Below are 19,078 nucleotides of genomic sequence, written 5' to 3'. Positions count from 1 at the left end.
TTCGAAACAACATACTGATCTATACTCCAGAATCAACTTTATCACAATGATATTTTAAACTTTTTAAAATTGTACAGAGTAGTTACCCTCAGTTACTGAGACCGATTCACAAATTATAGTTTTCACAGGCTGTATTATAACCATCGTGCTATGTTAGTTCAAGTCAAAAGAGTGAATACCTGGACTTCTCCTCTGCGTCCTGAAGGGAACGCTGCCAGCTGCCTTGGACCAGCATCACAAATAATCCAGCCACAAAGTAAATGCTTTTCATGTTTGCTGCCTGTTGGTGCACAGAGAATGGGAGAGGTTGGGGGAGGGAGAAAGGCAACCATATTTAAACACATCAGGCTCAATTCATTTAATTATGATAAAATAAATATTATAAAAAAAGAAAATCTATTTTATTTTGAGTATATTTTAAAAAGTAAATTATATTTTCTGCCAGATTTTTTTTTGGGGGGGGGCAAAAAAAAGATTTAAAAAATGTGTACCACCTTTAAGGTTTTTCATTAATGTAGGACACTTCTGTTAATAATTAGAAGGTTCATTTTCAGATTTGGAATTAAAAATGTCTATGATAAACATTTAAGATACCCACTGTAGATGATATGCTACATATGGTTAGCCTGAATGTCATCTTATCTATAATGCCACCCCCTTCACTATCAATGTGGCTTTGAATTAATAGTCCTTCACTTTCAAGCATTTACATTATACGGCATTTCAACCATCTTAAAGTAGCCTTGGGCTACAACTTGGCATAAGAGCTGTCGGTTCAGATGTATTATTCATTTATATTTTAAATAGTATAACTTGGTCTCGACTTTGTAATTATAAAGCAGCCAACAGATGTGAGGTATTTTAGGGTGCTTTGACCTGTTCTAAATTAAAGTGGAAAAATGGTTTTAAAGACAAGCAATTTGCAACAAGAACAAATGCTTCTGGCAACTTGAACAAGTAAGAAACTCAAGAGATCACTGTCATAATGAAAATTAATGCCTGTTTCTGAAGTCTCAGAAGTCCCCAGATTGTTTTATAATTGGACTTAGTCTAAGACGTGTCGTTCACTTTTTGTGACACCCTAGGCCTAGTTGTGGGATATACCTGGTTGCTTGTCCTTGTACCACAAGCAGATGCCCCATGAAGCCACAGGATGCCAAAGGCATGATGAGGCAGTGTGTAAGGTGGGAACTAAAATGAATTTGGGGCAGAAGATCCCCACAGGGCAAGCTCCTCTATTTTCTGAATAGTAACCTCAAGTACAGCATTTGTCATGGATTCTCTCTACTACTCAAGTCCCACCATGTTTCCATGAGATGTGGGGATTTCAATCCAAGTTTGATTATGTTTATCCATAAATAATCTGAATGAGTATTTTTAGCAAATGGCATTTGGTTTGAAATAAGGATTTTACAAATATTATCATTTCAAACTGTCAATCTTTTCTTTAACATCCTAGCCATATTTACTGTCTAGCTTTGGCACTAAAACATGGAAACTGGAATTCCAACAGTGGTATTTTTTTCTTTGAAATATTGTCTCGTTAGATTAAGTAGTTAGTTAAACAAAGCAACAAAATAGTAATTACATATTCTCCCTTCTTCATTTATCAACATGAAATTACTAATTTGGCATTTTGCTATGATTCGGTTTATGTTGTCCGTAAACTTTGGAAACATTGCCATATATGTAGGTAGTGTCTTCTGATTATACATCTCAATTATAAATTCATGCCTTCCAGAATTTAAAAAAAGCAAAGATTTCTTTTAGAATTACACCACTGTTGCAAAAACAAATTAGTCCCAAGTAATTTCTTCTATGCAAAGTCTGTAAAGGTTTTACAACATCTTCACTATATTCTATATGGAGGGAGATTTAAAGCATGTGCTGTTCTGCTGCTATTGGAGCCATTGCAGGGGGAAACAGTAGTGAATGATCCAAGACTTCTATTGGCAGTGAGTTGAGTTCTACTGAAAGAGAAACTGATTTTAAAAATTTTATTCGTTCATTTGTAAGTTTATAGAATTGTGAAAAACTTTGAGAATAAGTTTAATGGTTTGAATGCCACTACTGAGGAAGGAAATATTTATATTATTTTAGATTCAAAATCTTTTAAAAAAATATATTTCATTGTTTTTTTTACACAGAAAAAGGGAGAAGGATAGAGAGTTAGAAACATCAATGAGAGAAGCATTGACCAGCTGTCTCCTGCACACCCCCCACTGGGCATGTGCCTGCAACCAAGGTACATTCCCTTGACCAGAATTGAACCCGGGACTCTTCAGTCCCCAGGCCAACACTATTTCCAGTGAGCCAAACCGGCCAGGGTTAGATTCAAAATCTTATTCAATAATAGAAGAATTTCCAATTAATCCCCTTCACATCCTTCAGAAAGCCTAAGGAGAGAATGTGTAGTTTTCTAAAAACCACACATTTCCACTCAAATTTAAAGGGAAAATATGGGAACATAGCATTCTCTGTGTAGGAAGTCTTTTAGAAAATTAATCTTAGACATAAGTGACATTATATAATATCTCTAAATGTACTGGTGTTGTAGGTCAAATACATACTTTTTAAAACTGATCAGCTCATTTCCTCTCATAGGTCCTTGGTATGTGTAGGAAAACACACCATTTGATCATTTACTCCATTGAGGATCTTTGTAAAATCATTCTTTGTCCCTAGGGCTTAAATATGTATTTTAGAGCATCTGATTTTTTTTCTATAGAGATTTACTAACATTATATTTCAGATTGTGGGCATTTTAGACATTTTATTTATGCCTATTGGTCCTGAATACATAGTAGACAATTATTAATGGGAGGTTTCTCTCAGCTCCATACAAAGAATTCCCAATAATTGATTAGTTCACTGCACCAAATATGTCGTCTTATTTACAAACAGCTGATTTCATGGACTTTGAGTGTTTGATAGAGTTATCAGAAATTTGAATATTTGAAAGATGATGTTGATTCTTCTCTTTTAGAAAATGATAGTTTTTCACTGGCAAGGAGCAATTGCTAATATAGCCTCTCTAATGAACACATTACTGCTGATTGTAAAAGGGGCCTTCTGTTCAAAGTAATAGACACGTTAATCAAATCTAAGGAAAATATTTATATACTTAAAATGTTACCCCTTATTTTAAAAACACAGTTCTCATAACAGTTAAGTCTTATAACAAGTTCATTTATTTGAATCTTTGTTTTTTCTTTCAACTTCATATCTTTTTATTGAATTAGTTTTTCTACTCATTTTGCGGCTTCACTGTGTTGACGTTTATATAAAATATTTTCCATCACTTTTTTCAACTCAATTCTACCCTGTGTAGTATCAGCGAAAAGTATAAGATGAAAGAAAAAAGTTTGAATTCATACTTTATCCCCTTAAAAATACTTACCTATACCCAAATCTGAATAGACAGTCTTACAATAACTCAATAGGAATCTTACCTTCTGATATCAGGCTTAGAATAGAGCAGGTGGAGGGAGAGCGAGCCCTCTTTGGAACTGGAGATGAGCTGGGTCCTGAGCTCTGTGTTCTGCACCAAAACGCACTGCTTTTATATACTCTCTAGGGCTGCTGAGCCCCACAGATATTACGCTGATAATATAAATTTCTCCTCTGTAAGTAATGGGCTTTGTTACAAACGCTTTTACTCGCCCACTCCCTTCGCTCATCTCATTCTACCCTTGCACTGGGTGGGATCTCAGAGGCCAGGAAACTTTATTTACTCTCTTGCTTTATTTTTAATTCCTGAGGAACGGAAAGGACATTTGGGAAACTCACCTTTCACTCACCAATCAGGTATGAAAATTGCTGACGCACTCTTGTTGTAGTGTACACCGCGAGTCGAACACAGGACGCTTCAGTCACGGAATCAAATCAAGGAGTCTTCAATAAAAAGCTGGCGGCTACAAGGGGGCATTAGCTCTCTCCAAATCTCGAAGTCCCGAGTGAGTACAGCAGCAAGCTTATAAAGGCAAAAACCACGTCCTGCTAGATGTTGGAATGTGGAACTACCTTGTGAAAGCAGTTTGTACAGAAGCCAAATTGAGCAAAGTTACCTATCTCTAAAGGTTATCTATAGTTTCAGTTCCTGGAGCCACTGAGTCAAGGGAAAGCATTTTTGGGGCTCTGGTTCTCAGGCAAGGACAATAGCCTTTGTAAAAGCACAAGGGGGCCGGCAACAAAATGGGGTGATTTATGTGAGTTTCCAGGTCTTATCCTGGAAACAGAGGTCAAAATGGAGTCACTTAGGCTAACTACCCTATTATTTAAACAAGCAAATGTTTACAGAAGCCAGAATATCAGGGTTAAAATTTGACACAGCAGTTTTTACCCAAGATGGAGGTTACTATGCTTCACTCTGAAGTGAATTTTGATGCTGCCGATGTGAAATTACTTATTTTATGGCTAACCTTTCTTTGAGGATGGCCTCAACTAAGGGTCTTACAAGTCTTTCCGTTTTGCTACTTAGTTATGATGAATTTATCTGAATATAATCCTTTCATCTCCCCAAATAAATACATCACTCACTTAAAACATGGTTAATAATCTTCTCATCCACACTATATGGAATTAATTTGTATTTGGGGGCAATTTTAAAGAATATTCATTTGAACCTAAACTGTTCTATTGCAATAAATAGGAGACAGGAAGAAGGATAAAGCAAAATGAGGATTAAACATCCAAGATAGGGGATGCTAATAAGACAGGGTTTAGTATTTCTTTTTCCTTCTAATGGATATTTAAAGGCTAATTCTACTGATAAGAGAGCTGGACACTAATTTACAAAAGGACAAGATACAATCATGCTATCATATGTATTTTTTGAGCTTCTTCATCTGCCACTTAGGACTTCAATGATCTATAGGATTTAGCAGCTATGAGTCTGATCACTTTAGACAAAGAGAAATATAGGAAGTGACTGGACAGACAGCATGAGGACTGTGTAAGGGTGATTAGATTTTAGTCTGGCTTCTCTCAACATGTTGTGTGACTGTGGTCCAGTCACACAGCGCCCTGTGCCTCAGCTTCTGGAACTGTAAAATGAGAGGGTGGCTTCAAGGACCCTTCTAAAATAAAAATCTAATTCTATGTGACAAACCCATCACAACATTTTCTAACTAGGTTTCAGTCTTATAATATCATCAGCAGCGTGATGAACCTGATGACTTGTACAGAAGTAAAACACTGATACAAATGGAGGAACATTTCCAATGCACTTAAACTCTTCAGTTGTGGATTGGATCCACTATTGGGTAGAGAATGACTTACATGCCAAAAGGATTAATTCTGCATGAAATTGGAAAACCTCAGGAAGGGGTTTCCATGCTGGTGATTTCAGATGATAGAAGGGGGTGCTATTCAAAGCATAATCTATGGACCGGAATCACCTGCTAGAAATGTAGACTCTGGGCCAAGCCCAGACTTACTGAATAAGAACCTGCATTTTACCAAGATTCCAGGCAATTCATATGCACATTAAGGTTTGTGAAGCACAGCTGCATAAAACACCATCTCATTTCTCCACCTCCTCCATGGTGCTTGCTGCAGTTTTGACCTGAGGACTGCCTCTTGGTACTGCCAGAAGGGGGGGGGGCAAAAGAGCAGAGAACAGTGACACTCAGGGCCATCTGGATGAACACATAAATGCAGTAATGGCATGAGAGTGTGATTTAGTTTAACATATGATCAAATTGTGCTTCCCTCTTGCCCTGATCCTCATGAGTATATTGGCTACAGTTTATTGTTTGGCATTCAGTTCTACTTTCTTCCTCGCCCATGTGGGTAGATGCTTCTTTGCCTCTCCCTTTCTGTGTCTCTGTTTTTCTTTTCAGGTGCTACTTGTTTATGGAGCAGTCCTAAGGGGGGAGCTCTGCAGATGATGTAAAGATATAAGGTATAGAGATATTAAGCCAACACAACATCTGGCATCTCAGTAAATGTCCTCTCCCAATATCTCACGAAAACTTGTCTCTTTCCCTCCACCCCACGTGCTTTCTATGATTTCAAAAGTGACAATCCCAAGTTCTTCCAGGAAATTTCCTCTGGCTTCATCTCCAGCCCACCAACACCGATTCTTGGGGTGCTTCACACCATAAGCATTCTGAGAATACAGAAGCATTAAGAACCCCACTATATAGCGCACGGCTCTAGGAAGGGCAAATCAAGCTCTTACGGACCTTGCATTATTAGAAATTAAGACAAGCATCAAGTGCATTTTGAATGTATAGATCTTCCAATATTGTCCCAAAACCAGCCTCCACTTGGCCTCCAATTCCCATCGTAGCAGTTATTTATTTAGATGAGAGTCAAGAAAAGTAGTGGCCTTATATTTATGACTAGTGTTAAAAAGCTTGTCTGGAAATAGGGAAGTTCCGATTGATGTCACCTATAGTTTTCCTATAAGGCTACAAGGAGGGTGCCTGGTGTTCTGAGTCAGTAAATGTTTGACCTCAGGATATGAAAGGTCAATTTAATTTGATATAGGTAACATAAAACACAATTACTATATGGAATAGAGTGCAAAAATTTACACTCTATTAGGGAAAATAGGGAGATGCATTATGGAAAGATTGTAGGCTACCTTTGGTAGGAGGAGATGAAAGGGGACAACTATGTTAACTTACTCATAATTGTATTTAAAAATTAGAAGAATGTACAGGAGACTAAGGAAAGTGTTTTCCTGTAGTTTGAAGCAGTGGGTTAGATGGGAACAAGGAGAAAATAATACTCTTCATCATGCACTTCTTAAGGTGTTTTGATTTTCTAGGCCATTTAATTTAATTATCAATTTAACCCCCTCCCCTAAAACCTATTTACAACCACTTTGGGAAAAGGTTAAACTCTAAAGCTAAAGGTACAACTATGCTTTGACTCATAATTCCACTATTATCCAAGAGAAATGAAAACATATATCCACAAAAAGCCTCATAAAAATATCTGCAACAGAGAAACCAAGATGGCGGCATAGGTATACACCAGAAATTGCTGCCTCCCACAACTTCAAAAATACATCTAAAAGACAAAATGAATATCATCCAGAACTACAGGAAGGCTAGCTGAGTGGAAATTCTACAACTAGAGAAAAGTAGAAAAACACACAGAGACTCAGAGGACCCGCAGAGGTAGAGTGCAGAGGTATGGAGGCGCACGTGGAAAGGGCTGGCAGCTGAGAACATGGCTGCGTTTTTAAATGGAGAGGGAGTCAAAAGCCCCTGACTGCTCTGAATTCCAGTTCCAGGAAGTCTGTGGGGACCCAGACTCATACAGGGAGAAACTGGACTGTCTAGCAGCGGGCAGAACTCGGAACTCAAGGGCGGATTTCTCTCAAAGGTGCTTCCAGCAATTACTGGGACACTGATACACCAGGCCCCTTAGGGCAGGACTGAGGATCAGCCATAGCTGCTTGCTCCACCCTGTTGATTCCCTGAGACCCCGCCCCACGAAAGCTGCAGCAGAGGCTTTTATATATGAGTGCCCTGGCCCTTTGCAATCTGAAAATTATGTAACAAACTGCAGCTGGGCCAGACAGACCCAGAACTTCCAAGAGAAGGCCCAAGGCCCCACAGCAGCTTGCACTGCTTCACAGCTGGGCCTCATCGAGGCACCTCCAAACCCCAAACAAGAAAGGGGAATCTGCAGATATCTTAGTAGCTCCTGCTGGGTAGCCTCAGGAAAAGGCTAAATTAGTACCTCCTTAGATCCAAGAGCCAGTGTACCCAGTGGTCAGAGTGGGACCATCCAGATTACAACTCCTCAGATCCATAAGGGACACACTCAGGGGGCAGACTCAGTGAGCACCAAAGCCCCACTGAAGCAAGTCTTGCTCCATAAGGGTGTTTTCAGCATAGTTCTCCCACCATAGACACAGCTGATTCTCACAGCCAATTGGCCTGGAGGTCAATTCCTTTCAGCGATACCTACAACAATCAAGGCTTAACTACAACAAGACTGTGCACAATGCCCAAAAAGGGGTGCACCAAGAGTGTCCACCTCAGGTAATTGGGGAGGCTGAGCCACTGGGCCCTATAGCTCACCTAGCACAAAAGCCACTCTACCAACACAGGGAAGCATAAAAAATGCGGAGACAAAGAAATAGGTCACATATGACAGAAATGGAGGAAAGCAAACTACTGGATATAGAGTTCACAATCACAGTTCTAAGGTTTTTCAAGAATTTTCCAGAAACTGCCGATAAATTTAGTGAGACCCTGTAGGATATGAAAAAAGAACAACTAGAAATTAAGCATACACTGACTGAAATAAAGAATAATATACACAGATCCAAAAGCAGACAAGAGGATCCCAAGCATCAAGTCAAAGATTTGAAATACAAAGAAGCAAAAAATTCCCAACGAGAAAAGCAAAATGAAAAAAGAATCCAAAATATAAAGATAGTGTAAGGAGCCTCTGGGACAACTTCAAGCGTAGCAACATCTGAATGATAGGGGTGCCAGAAGAAGAGAGAGAGCAAGATATTGAAAACCTATTTGAAGAAATAATGACAGAAAACTTCCCCTAGCTGGTGAAAGAAATAGACTTACAAGTCCAGGAAGTGCAGAGAACCCCAAACAAAAGGAATCCAAAGAGGTCCACACCAAGACACATCACAATTAAAATGCCAAAAGCAAAAGACAAAGAGAGAATCTTAAAAGCAGCAAGAGAAAAACACTCAGTTACCTACAAGGGATTACCCATATGACTGTCAGCTGATTTCTCAACAAAAGCTATGCAGGCCAGAAGGGAGTGGCAAGAAATATTCAAAATGATGAATACCAAGAACCTACAACCAAGATTACTTTATCCAGAAAAGCTATCATTCAGAATTGAAGATCAGATAAAGAGCTTCACAGATAAGAAAAAGCTAAAGGAGTTCATCACCACCAAACCAGTGTTATATGAAATGCTGAAAGGTATCCTTTAAGAAGAGGAAGAAGAAAAAGGTAAAGATTAAAATTATGAACAGCAAATACATATCTATCACCAAGTGAATCTAAAAATCAAGTGAATAAAAAATCTGATGAACAGAATAAACTGGTGAATATAATAGAACCAGGGGCATAGAAAGGGAGTGGACTGATAATTCTTGGGGGGAAAGGGGTGTGGGGTGCAGGAAGAGACTGGACAAAAATTGTACACCTATTGATGAGGACAGAGGGAGGGGTAAGGGTAGAGGGTGGGGTGGGAACTGAGTGGAGGAGAGCTATGGGGAGTAAAAAGAGGAAAAACTGTAATGATCTGAACAATAAAGATTTAATTAAAAACAAATATTCGCAACAGCTTTATATACAATAACTAAAAAGTGAAAACAACCAAACTATCCATCAACAAAAGAAAGAATAGACACATTTTGGCATGAAATTGGTCCAAAGGGAGACTACTAAACAATAAGAACAAAAAGGAACCAATAATATACTGGTAGCAGCATGGATGAATTCCATAGTATTATGCTGAGTAAAAGAAGCCGGACACAAAAACCTACATGCTGCATGAACCAATTTGTAGATGTTAAAAAACAGGTAAAACTAAGGTTAACAAAACTCAGAACTGTGTTTGTGTCTTTCTCAGGAGACAGAAATATTCTGTATTGTGAAAGGGGTCTGTGTTACCCAGGTATGTTTGATTGTCAAAATGCTGTAGCTAAGATTTGTCATTTCAATTAGTGTAAATTTTAACTAAAGAAAAAAAGTAATAAAATTAAAAGAGGGGTATGGGTGAATGAATAAATAATATAAGCATGGCGGAATTATTGAAGCTGGCTGATGATTAGAAACAGTTTACTCTGAGATGCTGCTTACTTTATATATACCTTTGAAATTTTGCAAACTAAAATATTTAATTAAAACTATAATAAAAAAAAGTGTGGGGATGGGGCATTAGCACCAATAAATCAGTTACCTTAGATCCTTCAGTTACTACTGATAAGTATGAGCTAGGTAAAGCAAATGTAGCTTGAAGACAATTGGGAGTATCAAAGCTTGGAGGTAAAATGGTAGCACAGGGCAGGGCCCAGGAATAGAAAAACAATTGCAATGAAGGCAGGACAAGGGAGTTACCATTCCTTCAGAGATAATAGAACAATGATTTCAGTTTCACATTTTAATCATCTTCCAGGCCTGTCTTGAGGGTGTGTCTCCACTCTGTTACATGAGACCTACTAATACCCAATGAACTTTCCTTAGGACAGGGTGGGCAACCCCTGCCATCTGTGCCAAACATGGCACGCCAGTAACTTTTGCTGGTATGCAAAACCCGCTCTTATAATCTTCCATTTACAATTTTTGGGAACAATTGAATGACTTAAATGTTAAATTACGCCGAACCGCTTTGGCTCAGTGGATAGAGCGTCGGCCTGGGGACTGAAGGGTCCCAGGTTCGATTCCAGTCAAGGGCATGTACCTTGGTTGCGGGCACATCCCCAGTAGGGGGCGTGCAGGAGGCAGCTGATCGGTCTCTCTCATCGATGTTTCTAACTCTCTATTCCTCTCCCTTCTTCTCTATAAAAAATCAATAAAATATTTTTAAAAAATGTTAAATTACAAGGAACTGGCAAGACACTTATGTTATGTTTAGTTACATTAAGGCTTTTGAAAGAAACTGGAAGTTCTTAAGAGGGAGGTAGATGGTGAGAGATTTAGATATTTCCCAAACCTCAAGAGGCACATCAAAGACCTCCCAAAAGATGACAGAACAGACTGTCAATGCCTTCAAAAGCTGTTTTTACGGCCCCGGTGTGGTAGGGACGACCCCGGTGAGGTTGAAACAGCCCCCGTGAGGTAGGGACGACCCCAGTCAGGTCGAAACGGCCCCAGCGTGGTAGGGACAACCCCGGTCAGGTTGAAACGGCCCCCGTGAGGTAGGGACGACCCCGGTGAGGTCGAAACAGCCCCCGCGAGGTAGGGACGACCCCAGTCAGGTCGAAACGGCCCCGGCGTGGTAGGGACAACCCCGGTCAGGTTGAAACGGCCCCCGTGAGGTAGGGACGACCCCAGTCAGGTCGAAACAGCCCCGGTGTGGTAGGGACAACTCCGGTCAGGTTGAAACAGCCCCGGTGTGGTAGGGACAACCCCGGTGAGGTTGAAACGGCCCCCGTGAGGTAGGGACGACCCCAGTCAGGTCGAAACGGCCCCGGCGTGGTAGGGACGACCCCGGTGAGGTTGAAACGGCCCCCGTGAGGTAGGGACGACCCCGGTCAGGTCGAAACGGCCCCGGCGTGGTAGGGACAACCCCGGTGAGGTTGAAACGGCCCCCGTGAGGTAGGGACGACCCCAGTCAGGTCGAAACGGCCCCGGTGTGGTAGGGACGACCCCAGTCAGGTCGAAACGGCCCCGGCGTGGTAGGGACAACCCCGGTCAGGTTGAAACGGCCCCCGTGAGGTAGGGACGACCCCAGTCAGGTCGAAACGGCCCCGGCGTGGTAGGGACAACCCCGGTCAGGTTGAAACGGCCCCCGTGAGGTAGGGACGACCCCGGCGAGGTTGAAACGGCCCCCGTGAGGTAGGGACGACCCCAGTCAGGTCGAAACGGCCCCGGCGTGGTAGGGACAACCCCGGTCAGGTTGAAACGGCCCCCGTGAGGTAGGGACGACCCCAGTCAGGTCGAAACGGCCCCGGTGTGGTAGGGACAACTCCGGTCAGGTTGAAACAGCCCCGGTGTGGTAGGGACAACCCCGGTGAGGTTGAAACAGCCCCGGCGTGGTAGGGACAACCCAGGTCAGGTTGAAACGGCCCCCGTGAGGTAGGGACGACCCCAGTCAGGTCGAAACGGCCCCGGTGTGGTAGGGACAACCCCGGCGAGGTTGAAACGGCCCCCGTGAGGTAGGGACGACCCCAGTCAGGTCGAAACGGCCCCAGCGTGGTAGGGACAACCCCGGTCAGGTTGAAACGGCCCCCGTGAGGTAAGGACGACCCCGGTGAGGTTGAAACAGCCCCCGTGAGGTAGGGACGACCCCAGTCAGGTCGAAACGGCCCCGGCGTGGTAGGGACAACCCAGGTCAGGTTGAAACGGCCCCCGTGAGGTAGGGACGACCCCAGTCAGGTCGAAACGGCCCCGGTGTGGTAGGGACAACCCCGGTGAGGTTGAAACGGCCCCCGTGAGGTAGGGACGACCCCGGTCAGGTCGAAACGGCCCCCGTGAGGTAGGGACGACCCCAGTCAGGTCGAAACGGCCCCCGTGAGGTAGCGACGACCCCAGTCAGGTCGAAACGGCCCCGGTGTGGTAGGGACAACCCCGGTCAGGATGAAACAGCCCCGGTGTGGGAGGGACAACCCCAGTCAGGTTGAAACGGCCCTGGTGTGGTAGGGACGACCCCGGTGAGGTTGAAACGGCCCCCGTGAGGTAGGGACGACCCCGGTGAGGTTGAAACGGCCCTGGTGAGGCTCAGACGGCCCTGGTGAGGTTGAGACTACTCCAGTGAGGTTGGGACAAATAAAGGGGACCAGTATGGACTGATGAACAGGTGTAGATACAGAAGCAGAGCAACATGGAACAGAATGTTAAACTACAATGGGGAGCCTGGGGAGGGTTGGGGGGGGGATTAAGAGACCAACTGAAGGACTTATATGCATGCATATAAGATTAACCAATGGACACAAGACACGGGGCGGGGGGGGGTGGGGGGTAGGGGCCGGGGGAATGTCATGGGGGGGAAAAAGGAGACATATGTAATACTCTTTGTAATACTTTAAGAAATAAAAAATATAAAAAAAAAAAAAAAAAAAAAAAAAAAAAAAGCTGTTTTTAAATATCATCAAGTGAACTATTGAGCAGTTCTTCTCAAGATTTGCGAAATTTAGAGAACTGGAAGAGACAGCAAAATTCATGAGGTTTCCAGACAGCATGAAATTGGACGAACTAAACTTACAAATGTTTTCATGGATACACATGGCTGACTTTGAAATGCAGTTGATTGAATTTCATAGTAGCTCAATATGGAAGTAGAAATTTACTGACCGTACAATTGACATGGAAAACATTGAAAAAAAGCGATCAGAGACAGGAGTACCAGAGAGAAGTGTCAGAAATGAACTATTGAGGACTAGGAATGCCATTCCAGAAAACTTTTTCTGTTTAAAATTTTTTGCAACAGTGTTACTCTCCATGTTTTCATCCACATACGCTTGTGAATCTTTGTTCTCAGTGATGAATTTTGTTAAGTCTCATCATAGGAGTAGCCTGACTGAAGACAGTAGTAGCTTGTGCATATCACTGAAGGTCACGAAATATAAACCTGATGTAAAATCTCTGTCATCAGTGATGCAGCAGCAAAAGTCCCACTAATAATATCAAACAGAGTCATAAAGTTTTCTGTCAGACTATCCGTGTACATGTATACATTAAAAAAATAAATATATTTTTCATCATCATATACTGTGTTTTTGTCGCTCAAATGAATTTTATTATTTCTTCAAGGTTCTTCACATACGTACACCTTAAGAGATTTCAAGTAGGTGTTACACGTTCTCAAAAAATTAGGGTTGGCACGCAGAAGAATTTTGAGTCAGAGATTTTGCTGGTTTTGGCACGCACTCACAAAAAGGTTGCCCACCCCTGGTATAAGAAAAAAAGCATTAAATTACTTATTATGTATAGTAAACTCAATTTTTGCTTATAGTATATATACTCAGCATTAACTCACTAGAATAGAAATCTGAGCACTGATTAAGAAATTTGTATTAAAATACCATTTCAAAGGTGGAAAGCATCTGAGATGAATATACCTTGAGGCTATCATTGCTGGAACTGGCACTTCTATGGGACCTACATGCTCAGGGTAAGTGGTATCAACAATAAATATCCAAACAACAGGATTCTTACCTCCAGCCTGACAAGAAAATAAAGATAGATCAGCTCATAAAATTCTAATTATCACCAACATTTGAAAAACATTTTAAAAATTTAGGCATGTTTTTATAAGATAAAACATTAAGTACATTTCTGTTGAAAAAATATACTTACAACATGACCAGGAATTTTATTTCAATTTTGCTTGCAGGGCAATTACAAATACTGTGTCAATTAATGTGAAAACAGATATTTGAAGTGATTAATTAAGACGCTTTGATTCATAAAAAAAATATTTTGGATACAGTGCTGTAATCGATATTCTCTTTTTTGATTTTAAGGCAGATTATTTTCCATTTATGATGATGATGATAATAATTATTATTATTATCATTTTTCCCCTCTCCTCGGGAGATTGTGATGGGTAGGCAAGTATGAAAATACATAGTGAAATTTACTTTTTGCTTTTACCCTATAATTTGGTCCAAACAATCACCAAACAGTCTCCTAGCTGGTTACATTACTACCATCAAACTTAGGAAAGTTTCATCTCCAAATATGTTTTGTTTTGTGTTTTCTATGTTGTTATACACTCTAAATATATATGACAGTATAGTTCACGCCCAAACAGCTCCTTAGAGTTTCTCTGTTATTTTACCACAGGAAAAGAGAATCTTGTAATTGTTAAATAACTTAAATCACCTGTTTAGGTCAGTAGTCTTAAATGACTCCATGCTATTTGGATTTATCTACGGACTGCACGTTTTCCTCTGACCACCTGACTCAGCTGGAACTTCTTGCTTCTTCCAACTAGTCTCATCTCTCAGTCCATTGTCAGATGATTTAGCAACTTTAGTCTTCAAAGAAACATGGGGATTTGGGGCCTAACTTCTCTGTCAGTGTCAGTTACTCCTTAGTTATTCATCGCTTTCTGCTCCCTTTCACCTTCTTAAAGATCCAAGTCCTTTTACATCATGGATCCCAAGTATTACATCTCTTACTTCCAAACATCTCTAGCTTCCAGATTTATAGTCAGCCCTTGAGAGGTCTGCTACCTAAACACTCACCTCTATTCTTTAATGTTTCTCCTACGACTTTAAAATGAATTTTAAGCTGTGTAACATTTCTATTTCTGTCGCTATGGCCACTTCAAAAACTGCTAGTGTGTAGGTATATCCATCTCATCAATGTCACAAAGGGACCCACTGGGTCCATCCATGGCAGTGTCCCCTGGCAAATAAAAACAATGGGGAGGAAAGGACATTGTGCTACTTTCTAAAATCACTTTCACTCCTTGTGCAAGAGGAGAATTTGTGATTTGATCTCCTTTCAGATGTATTGTCTAAATTAAATTAGGACATGATGTTCTCCACTGAGACCTGGCCATTCTCCAACTGCACATACAGGTCTCTCCAGATGTGGGAATGAATGAAAAGTATTTACACAAAGAGTATTTTGCAAAAGTATTTGGCTAACACCTATTCTAATTCACTCAAGGCTCACAAATTTAAGCTACCTTTTATGTCCAGAAAAGAGGATAATTCATGCTTGCTTCTACCTGACAGGAACATCAAGTTCAACATTTGTGATCTCCATTAAAGTTTGCATTTACATGAGAATTCAAGAAGGAACTGCAAAACAGAACTTTACCCTGAATTCAGAGCATGAAATATGAAAAAATCAAATTTAAGTTAAACTTGTTTTCCTCCATGATCTAGAACAGTGATAGCAAACCTTTTGAGCTAGGCACATTAGCGTTTTGAAAACCCTAACTTAAACTCTGGTGCCGTGTCACATATAGAAATTTTTTGGTATTTGCAACCATAGTAAAACAAAGATTTATATTTTTGATGTTTATTTTATATATTTAAATGCCATTTAACAAAGAAAAATCAACCAAAAAATGAGTTCGCGTGTCACCTCTGACACACGTGTCATAGGTTCGCCATCACTGATCCAGACCATATGTTTTTCAAAACTTCTGCAGTAGAATTTAGCAAAGACAACTTCATCCAGCACAACCAGAAGTCCAAAGCTACAGATGTCCACATAAATAATAGATCACAGTGCAATGTTTGCTTCACACTGCACAAGGATAAGAAGCTCTCCAAACTTGTTGATCCCACCTCTCTTCATTGTATTGGTTGCTCATTTTTACACCAGGGAAATAGAAGCATCTGCTAAAAGTATTCAACATACCTTTGGGTATGGAATATTTATTGTCCTAGGATATTGCTCATCACCATAATAGGAATAGGCAATCACTGGGATTTCTGTATCATTAAACTCTGCATATGCCAAAAATTATAGACTTGGAGACTACCAGAGAACATATTTTGTAGCAAGTGTTTCCTCTGAAAAATAAATACTAGTATATTAATTATAATTGGAACTTACTCTTAAAATCATTATAAATATTTTAAATACATCGTATATATCCATTATTGCACAAAATAATTTATTAAATGTAGATATGATATATATCCTACTTTGGTTTTGGAAAGATAAATAATCTGGCTTTAGAGGAATAGTTTGGCCTTATACCCTTTATTAGGATTTGACATTAATCAGAAATGTAATTTTAAAATAAATAATAAACATATTAACAAGAATTAATTTTTCCCTTTAGGGCAACTTCTGGTTCTTACAGTCACCTAAAATACCCAAAACAAGAAAACTGTAATTATGCTACAGAGTAACATAAACATTGAATGTTGACTTTCTCTCCTGGGAATATTATTTTTTAAAAAAACAGTTGCTCTATCTTTATTTAATAAAAAGTAAGGACCAGAAAACCTTTTAAAGTCCAGTTATTTCCTGGATCTTACTGAACCTAGAAAGAGGACAAAATTCACAGAAGTATAACAAATTAAGGATATTTTCCTGAAAAATGATATAAACAGTTCTTTAGTTTTGAAAAAAATATTTCTTTCTTAAGAAAAAACAAACCTGAGAAAATGAACTAACACAACATTTAAGGACCATAAACTTCTTGGAATATAAACTGTTACTACCACTTTATGATGCTCATTAAAAATAAACTCTATCAGTGTGATAAGATTTTGTTCTTTCAGAACATGCAGGTCCTGTTCAAAGCACAGATAACAGCTTTCAGAAATGCCACCATTCCTCTCAGCAGCATAGCACTCATCTAAATGCTACTAAATGTATTTAGTAGCATATTGATCTCTGTCACATAGGGACCCACTGGGTCTATCCATGGCAGTGTCCCCTGGCAAATAAAAACAATGGGGAGGAAAGGACATTGTGCTACTTTCTAAAATCACTTTCACTCCTTGCACAAGAGGAGAATTTGTGATTTGATCTCCTTTCAGATTTTCAATTAAAAGCCTAACACAGCAGCAGTAGAAAGAAGAATAAAGCTTACCTTCATAAACCCAGTCTTGGATTCCATTAAATATTTTATTTTATTTTCCGTTATATGTTATTTGGAAAGGTGGGTTTTCTGTTCTTTGTTTCAAATAGATATTGTTCTGATACACATATGCGTGAAAGTGGTGGTAAGCTAGTAAATACAGGGAAATTCCATAAGAAATACAATTAAGTCTGTATATTTGCGTTACTTATTGACCTAATGACTTTTAAAATTGTAGCAATTCAGATGCAAAAAGACTCACAGGTACTATCTCACTTCAATAAGTCAAAAAACAACAACCCACTCACATTATCATCTGTTATGATTTTTAAAGTCCATGTCAAATAAAGAATAAAGTCTACTATTTTATTCGTGGTTTTATTACCTAAGTAAATAATTATAAATATATATATATATATATATATATATATACAGAAAGTAAAATAAATCTCTGAATATTAATAGCTAGCCAGATGTAATCTTTACTTAGAGTTCTTAAATAAGAGCTTGGACAAAATTTCATGTTGTCTGAAGATAGTCTGGGAAACTTGTGAAAACCATATTTTTCCTGAGCTTTCTGGCACCATGCATTCTGGCTGAGTATAAGGATAAAGTTTCTGACTGAGATATTTAAAGAAGTCTATCCATGAGCTTGAGATTTTGCGGAATTCTCAGATGGGTTTCAATTTATTAAAACTCTTCTTGTTTTTAACCACTGAATAATAGTAATACATTTATTTCTTTTTCTTTTAAGCAAGGGAATTTACCAAAGACCAAAATCAGATGGCTCCTTTTTATTTAAATGATTAAATACTTCTATAATTCAAACACTTACTAATTTACTCCCAATAGGTGACCAGCAAATATACTGAATTGGATGAGGAGGCTCATTTCTTCTTACAAAATCTCTAGAAGGAAAGAAAGACAGAAAGAAAAAACACACACACAAAACCTTGCTGTCAATGCAAAAAAAAAAAAAATCTTTATAAACAGAAAAAAATAAACAAACAATAAAAACGAAGAGGCATTCCCTCTGCTTCTTCAAACCTAATGGAAAGAATGTGGCCACTCGGGACTGGAGAGATGGGCTGGTAGTTGTAGCTCTTCACTAGTTACTTAGAAGTCATTTAACTTCTCTAGGTCTCTGTTTGCTGGCCTTTGTAGAGAGATAGTCAGTTAAGATGACCTACCTTCTAGGTGTAATGTGAGAAGCCTGAAAAAAGACTCCCTTCCTTCCCTCTCCAAAACAATATCTGCAACCAGGACCTAACATATACCTAATATTTATACTTTTCTAACTTGTTTAAACTTTGGAAACTATGAAGCCTCATAATAAACATTGACTTAGCTTATTAGGTCATGCAGCATGAGCCGAGCGGACAATGAGGGAGCAGGACACTGGACAGACCCGCTTTGATTGGAGAAAGGGTGGAGACCCTGGAGGAGGAAGACCATTGGTACGGCCTTGGGAATCCTGACTGTCTGAGAGCAGATTAAGGCACCGGCCCCTGGGAGGTCTGGAACATATTGAAAGACATCCCAGGGCACAGGCAAGGAAGTGACCCCACGGGAAAACGTTCTTCACCTGGTTTACTATTCTGTCTCAAGCCAGTGTGCCTGTGACCTTTGACATTGTAACACTGCCTGATGTTGCCAAATGCTGTGGCATCACCTACCCAGTCATGTAGGCGGTGCCAAGCTGCAAATCTCAGCACACAGTCCCTTCATGACCAGCAAAGCACCAGGTGGTCATTTCTGTGTTTTCTAAATAATTCACAGCGTGAGAGAAAGTGGCGGAGGCTGCTTTTCAAAGGCTGTCATCTCCTCAGTATCCCTTCCCTGGCCTGAAACCAGAACCATGTTCATTCTCTCTGTGGTAAATTTTTATGGACTCTTCCAAGGCACACAGAAC

At 39.9% G+C, this 19,078-nt stretch overlaps 2 pseudogenes; one reads left to right on the top strand and one right to left on the bottom strand.

Moving 5' to 3' along the window:
* LOC139015726 (pro-glucagon-like) overlaps positions 1-19,078 on the top strand; it is a 258,761-nt pseudogene that overhangs the window by 18,140 nt on the left and 221,543 nt on the right.
* Positions 1-19,078, bottom strand: part of LOC139015725 (pro-glucagon-like) — a 32,923-nt pseudogene that overhangs the window by 4,665 nt on the left and 9,180 nt on the right.

Source organism: Myotis yumanensis, unplaced genomic scaffold (genome assembly GCF_028538775.1).
Source record: "Myotis yumanensis isolate MYYU_CA2020_CCGP unplaced genomic scaffold, mMyoYum1.0.hap1 SCAF_8, whole genome shotgun sequence".
In the NCBI taxonomy this organism is placed as follows: Eukaryota; Metazoa; Chordata; class Mammalia; order Chiroptera; family Vespertilionidae; genus Myotis; species Myotis yumanensis.
The sequence above is the reverse complement of the archived record's forward strand: the minus strand, read 5'-3'. Positions and strand labels throughout refer to the sequence as shown.